General features: G+C 37.4%; 1 protein-coding gene across 1 annotated transcript in view; it reads left to right on the top strand.

Moving 5' to 3' along the window:
* The first annotated feature begins 1,609 nt into the window (after positions 1-1,609).
* Positions 1,610-9,281, top strand: part of LOC112150722 (inactive N-acetylated-alpha-linked acidic dipeptidase-like protein 2) — a 321,270-nt gene continuing 313,598 nt past the window's right edge. The window contains exon 1 of the mRNA XM_024279192.2: positions 1,610-2,126. The gene's annotated coding sequence lies outside the window, so the exon portion shown is untranslated. The remainder of the gene's footprint in view (positions 2,127-9,281) is intronic.

The following is a 9,281-nucleotide window of genomic DNA, read 5'->3' as shown; positions in this document are numbered from 1 at the left end:
TCAATGTGTGAATGTGTGTGTTCATGGGTGAATGGGGCTGTGCCTGTAAAGCTTTTTGCTTGGGCCTTCTAATAAAGTGCTAAGTATTCGCTATTTACCATTTATAAGGTCTGCTGACTCCAACAACCCAACATCAGTTTAGTTAAATTAGTCAAATTTTTTAATGCATTCTTCGTTTGTTAAAGGGGCCCTACCATGATTTTCTTAAGCCTATCAGAGTGAACTATATCTATATACAAGATCATATTTTACCTTTGGAACACAAAAAATGAATTATTTATGAAATATTAGTTATATTTCATGAGTTTTTCCCTACCCGGAAGTAAAACAGCTCGATTCCTGAAGCTCCGCCTGGCGCTGCAATCCATTTCATGACATCATCTAAGAGTCTGTGGCACCATGTCTGTATTTCTCCCACAAAAATAATCCAAGCTTCTTCAAAGATAGATAGATGCAAATGCGATATATCTGCCTTTAGTAGGCCTGGCATTCGCTAAACTGCTCCACAAACAACAGCTCCTTCACGGCTGTGCCGAACCGGGGGTTTGGGGGTGGGGGTTGTACCAACACCTAGTTGACCTGGAAATTATTGAAGACAGGACACAACTGGAAGATATACGGTATTCTGCATCTAAAATGACATTTTTTTTTGCTGATCATCACTGGATAAGGGGATAAATTGAGTGTTGTGTTAGTGTGGGGGTGGAGCTCTCAAAACAGACACTTCCTGGGGGGAGCTGCTGGCAACGATCTTACATCAGCACGTTTCCATCCGCTGGTTTTCATTGGTATGGGAGGGGCTGCTGCAGACAGTGCAGGTTTTTAGAGGATTACTCTTAAATGCATGAACAGATCAAAATGCCACTTTGGGGTTCTCTATAGTGAGGAATGCACAGTGAAATGCATTTAATACCTCAAGAAGTAGAATTTCCATGGTAGGGCCCCTTTAAATCACAATCTCAGATATTTTTCTGTACAATTTGCAACTTTTTTTTTTTTTTTACAGTGCACTGGCTCTGCTTATTGGCAGTAGACTTTGTCAAAGTATTTCCTCTGTGCCGTGTCTCCTGTAGGGAATGCAATCTGGTTGCCAAATCTGCATAAATCTTTGATCACAATCAGATCTTTGTTTTCATTTTATAATACTGGACTAATTTTTTTTATGAAGGTTTGGACTTAAAAGTGTGTAAAGTTTGTAATGAGAGGTTTTACAGCCTTAAAACATCAATAATTCTACTTTGCAGGTTTCCCCATCCTAGGTTATTTCTAGAGCATAACACTTTTCATACGTATACCTGTCATGTTTCCAGATGGTACCTGGATGTGTCCAAGCAGAAACGTCCAAACAGTCTTAGAGCAAAACAGAAGTTAAAGTCTAGGTTAAAAAAAATGTAGAAAACAATGCAGTCAAGCCTTATGCAGCTCATACAACGTTTTGTCCATTCGGACAAAACTGATGTGAGTAAACATGCTTTACTTCAGTTGGTGCAAATGCCTCCCTGGTTGAAACATTAACAGAATAGACAGATCCAACGCAGCGGGCATCCACACAAATAGTAACAAAATGCTTGTTTAGTGTAAAGACCACGTCTGACCGTGTCTGACTATGTCTGACTATGTCTTTGTTGCTGCTGGTGCAGCAAGGTTTAATTTAATGTGCACATAGCACCATGGCCGTGATCACAGCAGCTTCTTACTCAGATCTTGGATTGTTGTCATGGTAACTTCTATTTGTTCCATAATTGGGCGGATGGATGATAGAGAACGTCACTTTTATATCAGCAAAACAAAGGGAAAAAGAGTCATAACCAGATTCAAAAAATGCTGTTAGATTTAACTATGAATAACAACTTTTGGTATTAATCCCACGTTTGCATGACAGCACACCAACACTGCATTAAATAAAGTTTCATGTGCAACTTTAAAGGGACAATACTGGGGACAGGTTTTATTCTTTCAACAAACCATTTAGCTATTTATGGAGATCCTCATAATTTTCTGATGAAACTAATTATCTCAGAAGAAAAAAGGGACAAAAATGCAGTTTTTCTTTCTTTCTTTTCCACCCAAGACTGAATGAGAAACCCCGGCCTTGACTCCTAATGGAATACATAACCTCTTGACTTGTAAGTTACAGTTTTTTTGGACAGACTTGAACATTGAGGTAAAAAAAATGTTGACTTAAATATTAAGTAAAGTAAAGTTTGACTTAAGGAAAGTTTTATAAAGTGGTTTTTCCATTATTGTTTTGATTTTTTATATCAATCATTAATCTTTATTTCTAGATTAAGTTCAGATAAACTCACTTTTGTGATTGTTATTTCTTTTATTTGTCTATTTGCTTAGTTTTCTAATACAATGATTATCATAATTATTAGCATTTAGTCCAGCAGGATTTATATTAATATTCTGGTTTTGTTGCAGATGTTTTATTAATGCTCGTTCTCTTGTTTTGTGGGTGTTTTGTTGTTTTTGTGGCCACTTTTGATGACTTGAAGCCTTCACAGCTAAACAGATCATGATGATTCTTTCCTTCTTTAAAATTTCAGACAGGTTTTATGCTCTTTTATCAAAGGTTTGCATAATGCTGTTTTTGTTCCAGCTTACCTCTGTGACAAACAACTAAAACAGAAGACAGCCAGCCAGTAGGAAGACAAATGAATTTTGATTTTTGTTGTGTTCTATTTTAAATGCAGCTGCTCACGACAGAAAAGAACTATGAAGCAAAGCTGACACGGGGAACAGAAATGAGACAAAATTCAATCAACTCAGGAAATTGGCATTCTAAGGAAAAAGAGTCGACTTGTTGACTATACTTGTATGTTTTTTCTTCCAAGGGTTAGGAGAAGATTTAAAGCAAATAATGTAAGCAAGTATTTAAACAGATTTAAAAAGTAAAACATGTGTTTCTTATAATGAATTGGTTTGCACTTTTAAGGTGCATTTACACCAAACTTGATTCAGAGACGGCCAGCTTCATTGTTAAGTTAATGGTTCAGGCACGCTCTAAGGCGAGCGCGGCGCGATTTGAGCGGTAAGGCGCGAATCAGGCGGTGCAGCCAAAATGTGAATATTTGAACTTTTACAGGTCACTGCGTCGCATCTGCCAATCAGGAACTCAGCTTTGACTGTTTGTGAAGTCAAAACCAAAAAATGCCAAAACCATGATCAAAGCACTTGTTAGGCTCTAAAAAATGAATACACTTATATACACCCAAGTGGTCCCAGGTCTAGAACCACAAACCACTCTTGGATCCATCTCTCTAAGTAGTCTCTGTTTGATTTCAATTGGACCGCTCTCCGGTTCACTTTGAGATTTTCTCATTTTCTAAAAAGGTTTTACTTGGAGTGGAACAACTGGACCAAAATGGCCACCGTAGCCGTGCATTATGGGATGTAAACAGACCAGAACAAACATGAAGCAACGATTAGACACAGCAACTCATTAAAATATGGTCTGCTGGATTCAGGTTTTTTTTAATGTGATACACATCGCTTCTCACATTATTTTCCCAATATTATATCTGTCAAAAACACACATCAGTGTTTCATTCTTAGCCATCGACTCCTCCACTGTACCAAAGCAGCAGTAAAAATTGTTGTACCTGGAGTAGATACAGATGTTCAAAATTGGTCAGCAAAATATAAAGTTTGAATAAATGACCCATCCCGACAAGGATAGCAAAGCTTAGGACTACCATTATCTCTGCCCAGCCCTCATAATACCAGGCCAATGACTACAAAGACCTTTAGTCACATGGTTTTGTCTACAAGACCGAACGCAAGATTTCGGGCACAATGCGGATCAAATTAAGCAGATTGGGTCTGGATTTCCTGTCTGAATAAACCCACAGCTTTGTTCTTTGTTTTCTTGAATCTTTTGTTTAATGTGGTGACAGCCCAAAACAACAGACATATTTCATCTCATAACCCCTTTAAATTATGAAATCTTGCAGGTTAGCACTGCACATAAATATGGCCCTAGAAATCAAGTTTTGCCTTGTAAATACAAAAAAAAAAAATCTTAAGTCTGTCCATTATAAGCAGAAAAGTGATTTACATTCAAAAAGGCCTTTTTTCCCCTGGTTTTCAAAGACGCATTCATTTCAAGATGGGTTAAAAAAAAGCCTGTGTAACAATTCTTTCCCAAGTTCAGACCCATGATACAGGCAGCAAAAATACCCACATTTCAACTGAAGATTAGGCCAGTTCCAGGAAACAAAACGAAAGACACGCTGAAATGTCAGATAAAGCGTAAAGTGTGATTACCGTGTCAGGCAGAACAAAGAGACCGACTTCAACAGTCACACAAAGCACCGCAGTATTATTCCTGCAGTCTCACAGGCCTGCTAAACACCAGACCTGGCCCACAGATTCAGTGAGGAAGGTTTCTTTATGTAAGATTGAAGGGAGTATTATGCTTCCCCGCTTTAATCATGGATTGCCAACAATGATCCAAGCAGGAATACCCAGACGATCCCTGTAACTGTGTGAACTCCAGTTTAAAGTCAAGAGAGGGACTATACAGACGTGCAGTTATTGTTGGAAGTGAGCTTAGAACAGCCGTGATTGGTTGTTGGCTTTTGTTGTTGGCTTTTATCGGAGTCAGACTGGTAGTTTTACAGCAATTCACAAATGACTCGAATGGCCCAAGCTAAACTTAAGTGTCCATTTTTCTCTGCCAGCTGCTTTTTTTGGTCCTCAAAGATCAGACTCAGGAAAACAGGACACAACAATGACTCACTCATCTGTTTTGAGGTCCACGGTGTTGTTAACAGGGGAATGAAGCAATCAGAGTTAAAAGAACCCATTCAGGTTTACGTCCACTCTGCAGAGACAGATGACACACGGAATGTGAAACCCTCCCTCGCCCCACACAGAAGTTCCCTCTCCAGATATATGTTTGTGTCATGATGTTGAAAATTCCCTCTACGACCCACTCAGAAAAAAAAGAACAAAAAAAACTCTCTTTAACATATTCTTGTGGTATTTTTCTCATGATGGAGGACATTCAAATTAAGTTGAATTTCTTTACTCAACTTGTTGTGAATCAGGAGCAGACAAAATGATGCAGTTGGAAAAACCTTGTAGCAGAGATGGAGGTGTTACGTACGGGGCACCACAAGGTCCTGCTGCGCTCCATTCCGATGCATCCACTTGTAGATAAATAAACCCATGTACGTCTTCGATTTCTTTACTAGAGCTGGCTTCTAACTCAAAACTCTATGGCTGGATGAATCAAAAATTGCTTGTCATTTTTGTTTCACCGGTAATGTTAGGTTAGGGTTATAGGGTGGTAAATGAGAGCGTGTAATCAGAGGGATGATGGGAAACGAGGTTGGGCTTACTCCGTACTAAAGCCTAGTTTCCACTGAGTGGTCCGGTCCACTGTATGGACCAGTTAATTTCTGTGAGCGTTTCCACTCAGTTTAATCTCGGTTCCACTGAGCGGTTTGTTTTAACGGTGCATGTGTGGTATAGATCTTTAGCGTGTCATTGCGTCATTGTAGTGCAACAACTACAAAAGCAACAACAATGCTGGTCATCCAGCAGCTCGTCTTTTTCTCGCTTCACTTTTTGTACATTGTGTATAACAGGAATTTAATGTTGTTTGAAAGAAGATTGCGGGTGGCTAAGAAGAATACCGCCGTGAAGAGGAAAACGAGAACGGTAGTTTAGCGGTATACTGGTGCTTGCTAATTTCATTATCACTTTCTGCCAATCAAGGAGTGGCTACAGAGACTCCGCCCCAACCTTTCCATACTACTTTTCGATGGACCGACAACAGATGTGGTCCCTCAAGAGGTACGCAGGATTTCACGATGTTGCGATCGCTACTATTAAGGCAAATTTTTCTAGTGCACATTTCACAATAAAAGGAGTTGGAAAATGAGAATGTGGTGTTTAATCAATAAATGACATTTTTTAGGTAGTTTGTGAAAAAAATATATCAATCGCAAATTTTTAACAAAAGCTGCCGCAACAGTCATAAATATTAAAATCCTGGAAGGTCTGACTGTTTGAGTCCATTTTACAATGGAAACGCTCCGGACCGGACCACCTAGTGGAGAGCAGCAGAAATTTCAAATGAATTTCTGCCGCTCTACAGAAACTATGTCCTAGAAATATTACACCTTTTTATTTATATTGTTATTGCTGAAAACAACATAATTATAAATAAAAGACCACTGGGAACACTTTAAATAGTTATTTATCTTCCATATAATCCTAAAAATTCCCATGCAGAGATTATATGTTTTATTTTGTACTTATACTGTTAAATAAAAAAAACTGAACTGCAACTTTGATGATATTTAAACTTTAAAATTATTTTTTGTGAAACTGTTAATACATAGTTGCTCTCCCATTCCTCTCCTACCTTCTTTCTGCAATATGATTAGGGAAAACAATTTTCAGAAATGTTTGCTTAATTTAAATTAAGTATAAAAGTATATCCTTTTAGTGTTACTTTTGTTTTCTGCTAGTATTAGACTGACTATTGTCAGCATCAAGCCACCATGATGATTATTAATGAATCTAAACAAAAATAACCTCAAAAGAGAAACATTCATGACCTTCATTCAATCCAAGATACCAGAAAAGACTGTTTTGCTTTTTCTACAACCCACCAACACGCACACAAACAGCATAACGGAGATATTTTGTTACGTATCTGGCTGAGATGCAGTGCTGTGTAGGTCAAACAGAGCTGCTGCTTCATCAGGCTTTTTATTTAATTTGAAAAAAAATTGTCCTTTGGTTTGACTCTGAAAGTAATTATTACTGAAAAAAAAATCACTTTGATTTGCAAATTGCAGATAATGGAGTCATTTGTGACTCTTGAATTAGCAACATAATTGGCCCAGCTTTTTTTTTGCTCAATGTGGATGCTCAGCATTTTCTTTGTCCTCCTCCACATTTCCCAGACCAACTGATAAATCATAACTGACACTGGAATACACAGAGTGACGTGTAAAATAAAGTACAACAGATTTTGTTTTAAAGATTTATGCACCAGCAGATGAGAAATACTACTTAGTACTAACTGGTCTATAAATTATGAAAATAATATGTCATATGAGCAGCAACGCAGAATGTAAAAAGGTGTCCCTATTTACTGAGGAAAACAGTCAAAAGGCAGAAGCACTTTGTGAAACATGAAGCCTTTGGGGTTCTTAAAATATTCATCCTCATTCGGTGCTAAAACTAACCATCCTGAAAACTAGTGTGAAAACACATTATTTTCTTTCCTACTTTGAGCCCTTTCAAATTTTTTGGCTTTGCCTTGCTTATCTCCCCACATTGTGGGAAATAATAAACTGTTGGGGTATCAATTATTTCAGTTTAATTTGGAATATCCAATGAAATTCAAAACCATTGATGTAAGGAAACCTATGAACTGTAAGAAGACAAGCAGGCCAGAAGGAGTGTTAAACCTCAATTCACTCTTCAGAATCCAAAGTTTGTCTGCTCTGCTGCTTGGGATGAAATAAAACAACACTTGTCTGTGATGGATAACAGTCATTTAAAACAGGCACTGTTGGGTGTATTTTAGCTCTTCACAAACAAAAATGAGGCTTTAAATGCTCTGTTTGTGCTGAGGACAGTCATATTTTTCAGATTTTTGCACAATGCTAACTGCACATTAGCAAACTTTGCTAAGTGGCCCGAAGCCTGCAGAAAAAAATATTATTTAATTATTATTTATTCAATTATTTCACACACTAAATACTTTTTTCCCTGCAGATGTCACCAGTAACCATAAAACAAAAAATATGTTTTCCAACAACGTACAGCTAATTATGATTTATTCATTCGCAGGCTGCACTTTGAGAACCCCTGGTGTAAAGCATTAGTCACAATTACCCTATTTCTTGAACACACTTATAGGTCAGTCATAGGATTTGGGTGGGGCTTTTATACATGAAAGATCTGTTCGACACTTCAGTGTATACTTTCCTCTTCTAATAATGTTCCATGCAGCCTGTTGGTAGATAAAAAATGAGCATTAACATGTTAGCTCTATGGGCTCACCAGGCGGTCTATGACCCTCATATTTTCTGTGGGCCACCTGCGTGCCCAATATTAGTTTTCCTATTTTCACCCGCGACCACAGTATCCATTTGTAATGGCAGTTGTGACTAAGCCAGTTGCATAAATCTCTGTGTAATTAGCGAGGGTGCTTTAATTAACTGATCCCTGATTGAGATTGCCTGATTAGTTTGAGCAGAAAACTCTCTAAAGACTGACAAAGAAACAGGAGCAAATTTTCTTCATCTGCATTGTCGAACAGTCATGCAGTACATTTCACTACAAATCAATGTAAATGTATAATACAATTTGAATTTGAATTTTGCAATGAAGTAGAAGTGTGTCAGTAACTAGTGTTCTCCTTTTGTTGGTAATTCATAAGTGTTAGAAGAAAATTCACAAGTATTACAGTCTCTATGTGAACTTTTATTTTGAAACTTCTTCTTTCTTGCACTTCCTGTCTGCTCCTGACTCAGCCCTCTGCAAAACAAAGGGTCAACATGTATTATGGTTTTCTACAACCCAACAAACCTCATTGCAAACATTGACAGATTATATCATTCTACCAGTCATGCCATGAAGGTTATTACTCATTTATAAGTAAAATCATTCCGGAGTCCTTTGATAAGTTTAGAATCAAGAAGTACAGATGGAGGAAAATTTTCCTTCAGCAAAATCTTTCAACTAATGGAAAGTCACAGCCAAAATTTCAGAGAGTAAATCTGTGTTTTTCCCAATGTTTGTTACTATTGACTATAATGAGTTCTATTTATAACTGTTCAGAGCACAGAGCTCCAGTACTTAAGCTCATGAGCAAGTCCTTGTAAAAGCCTCACAAATGACTTTATGCAGAGTATTTGATCGAGACTGGTGATTGGATAACATTTTCTAGTGTTTTGTAACTGTGAATATTTAAAAAAATGGCTAATTGAGGCTCTTTTGATTCATTTGCAGTTTAAGGAAAACATTTTTTTATTTTATTTGTTCCACATTTGCTTTAGAACAAGAGTCTGTAAACTGCAGCCACAAGTGGCTATTTTACCCCCAACCTGGGCCCTGTGTTTAAAGAAAAGTTAAAAAAAGTTTTGATTTTAAAAAGTAACATAAAAAAAAAAGTGAGTCACAAGTTAAACTAATAGATTTTTGAGTGCCGTTTATCAAAGAAAACTACCGTATTTTCCGGACTATAAGTCGCGGTTTTTTTCATAGATTGAATGTCCCTGCGACTTATACTCCAGTGCGACTTATAT

This window comes from Oryzias melastigma, linkage group LG4 (assembly GCF_002922805.2).
Source record: "Oryzias melastigma strain HK-1 linkage group LG4, ASM292280v2, whole genome shotgun sequence".
NCBI lineage: Eukaryota > Metazoa > Chordata > Actinopteri > Beloniformes > Adrianichthyidae > Oryzias > Oryzias melastigma.
Note: the sequence above shows the minus strand (reverse complement) of the source record. Positions and strands in the feature narration are given on the sequence as shown.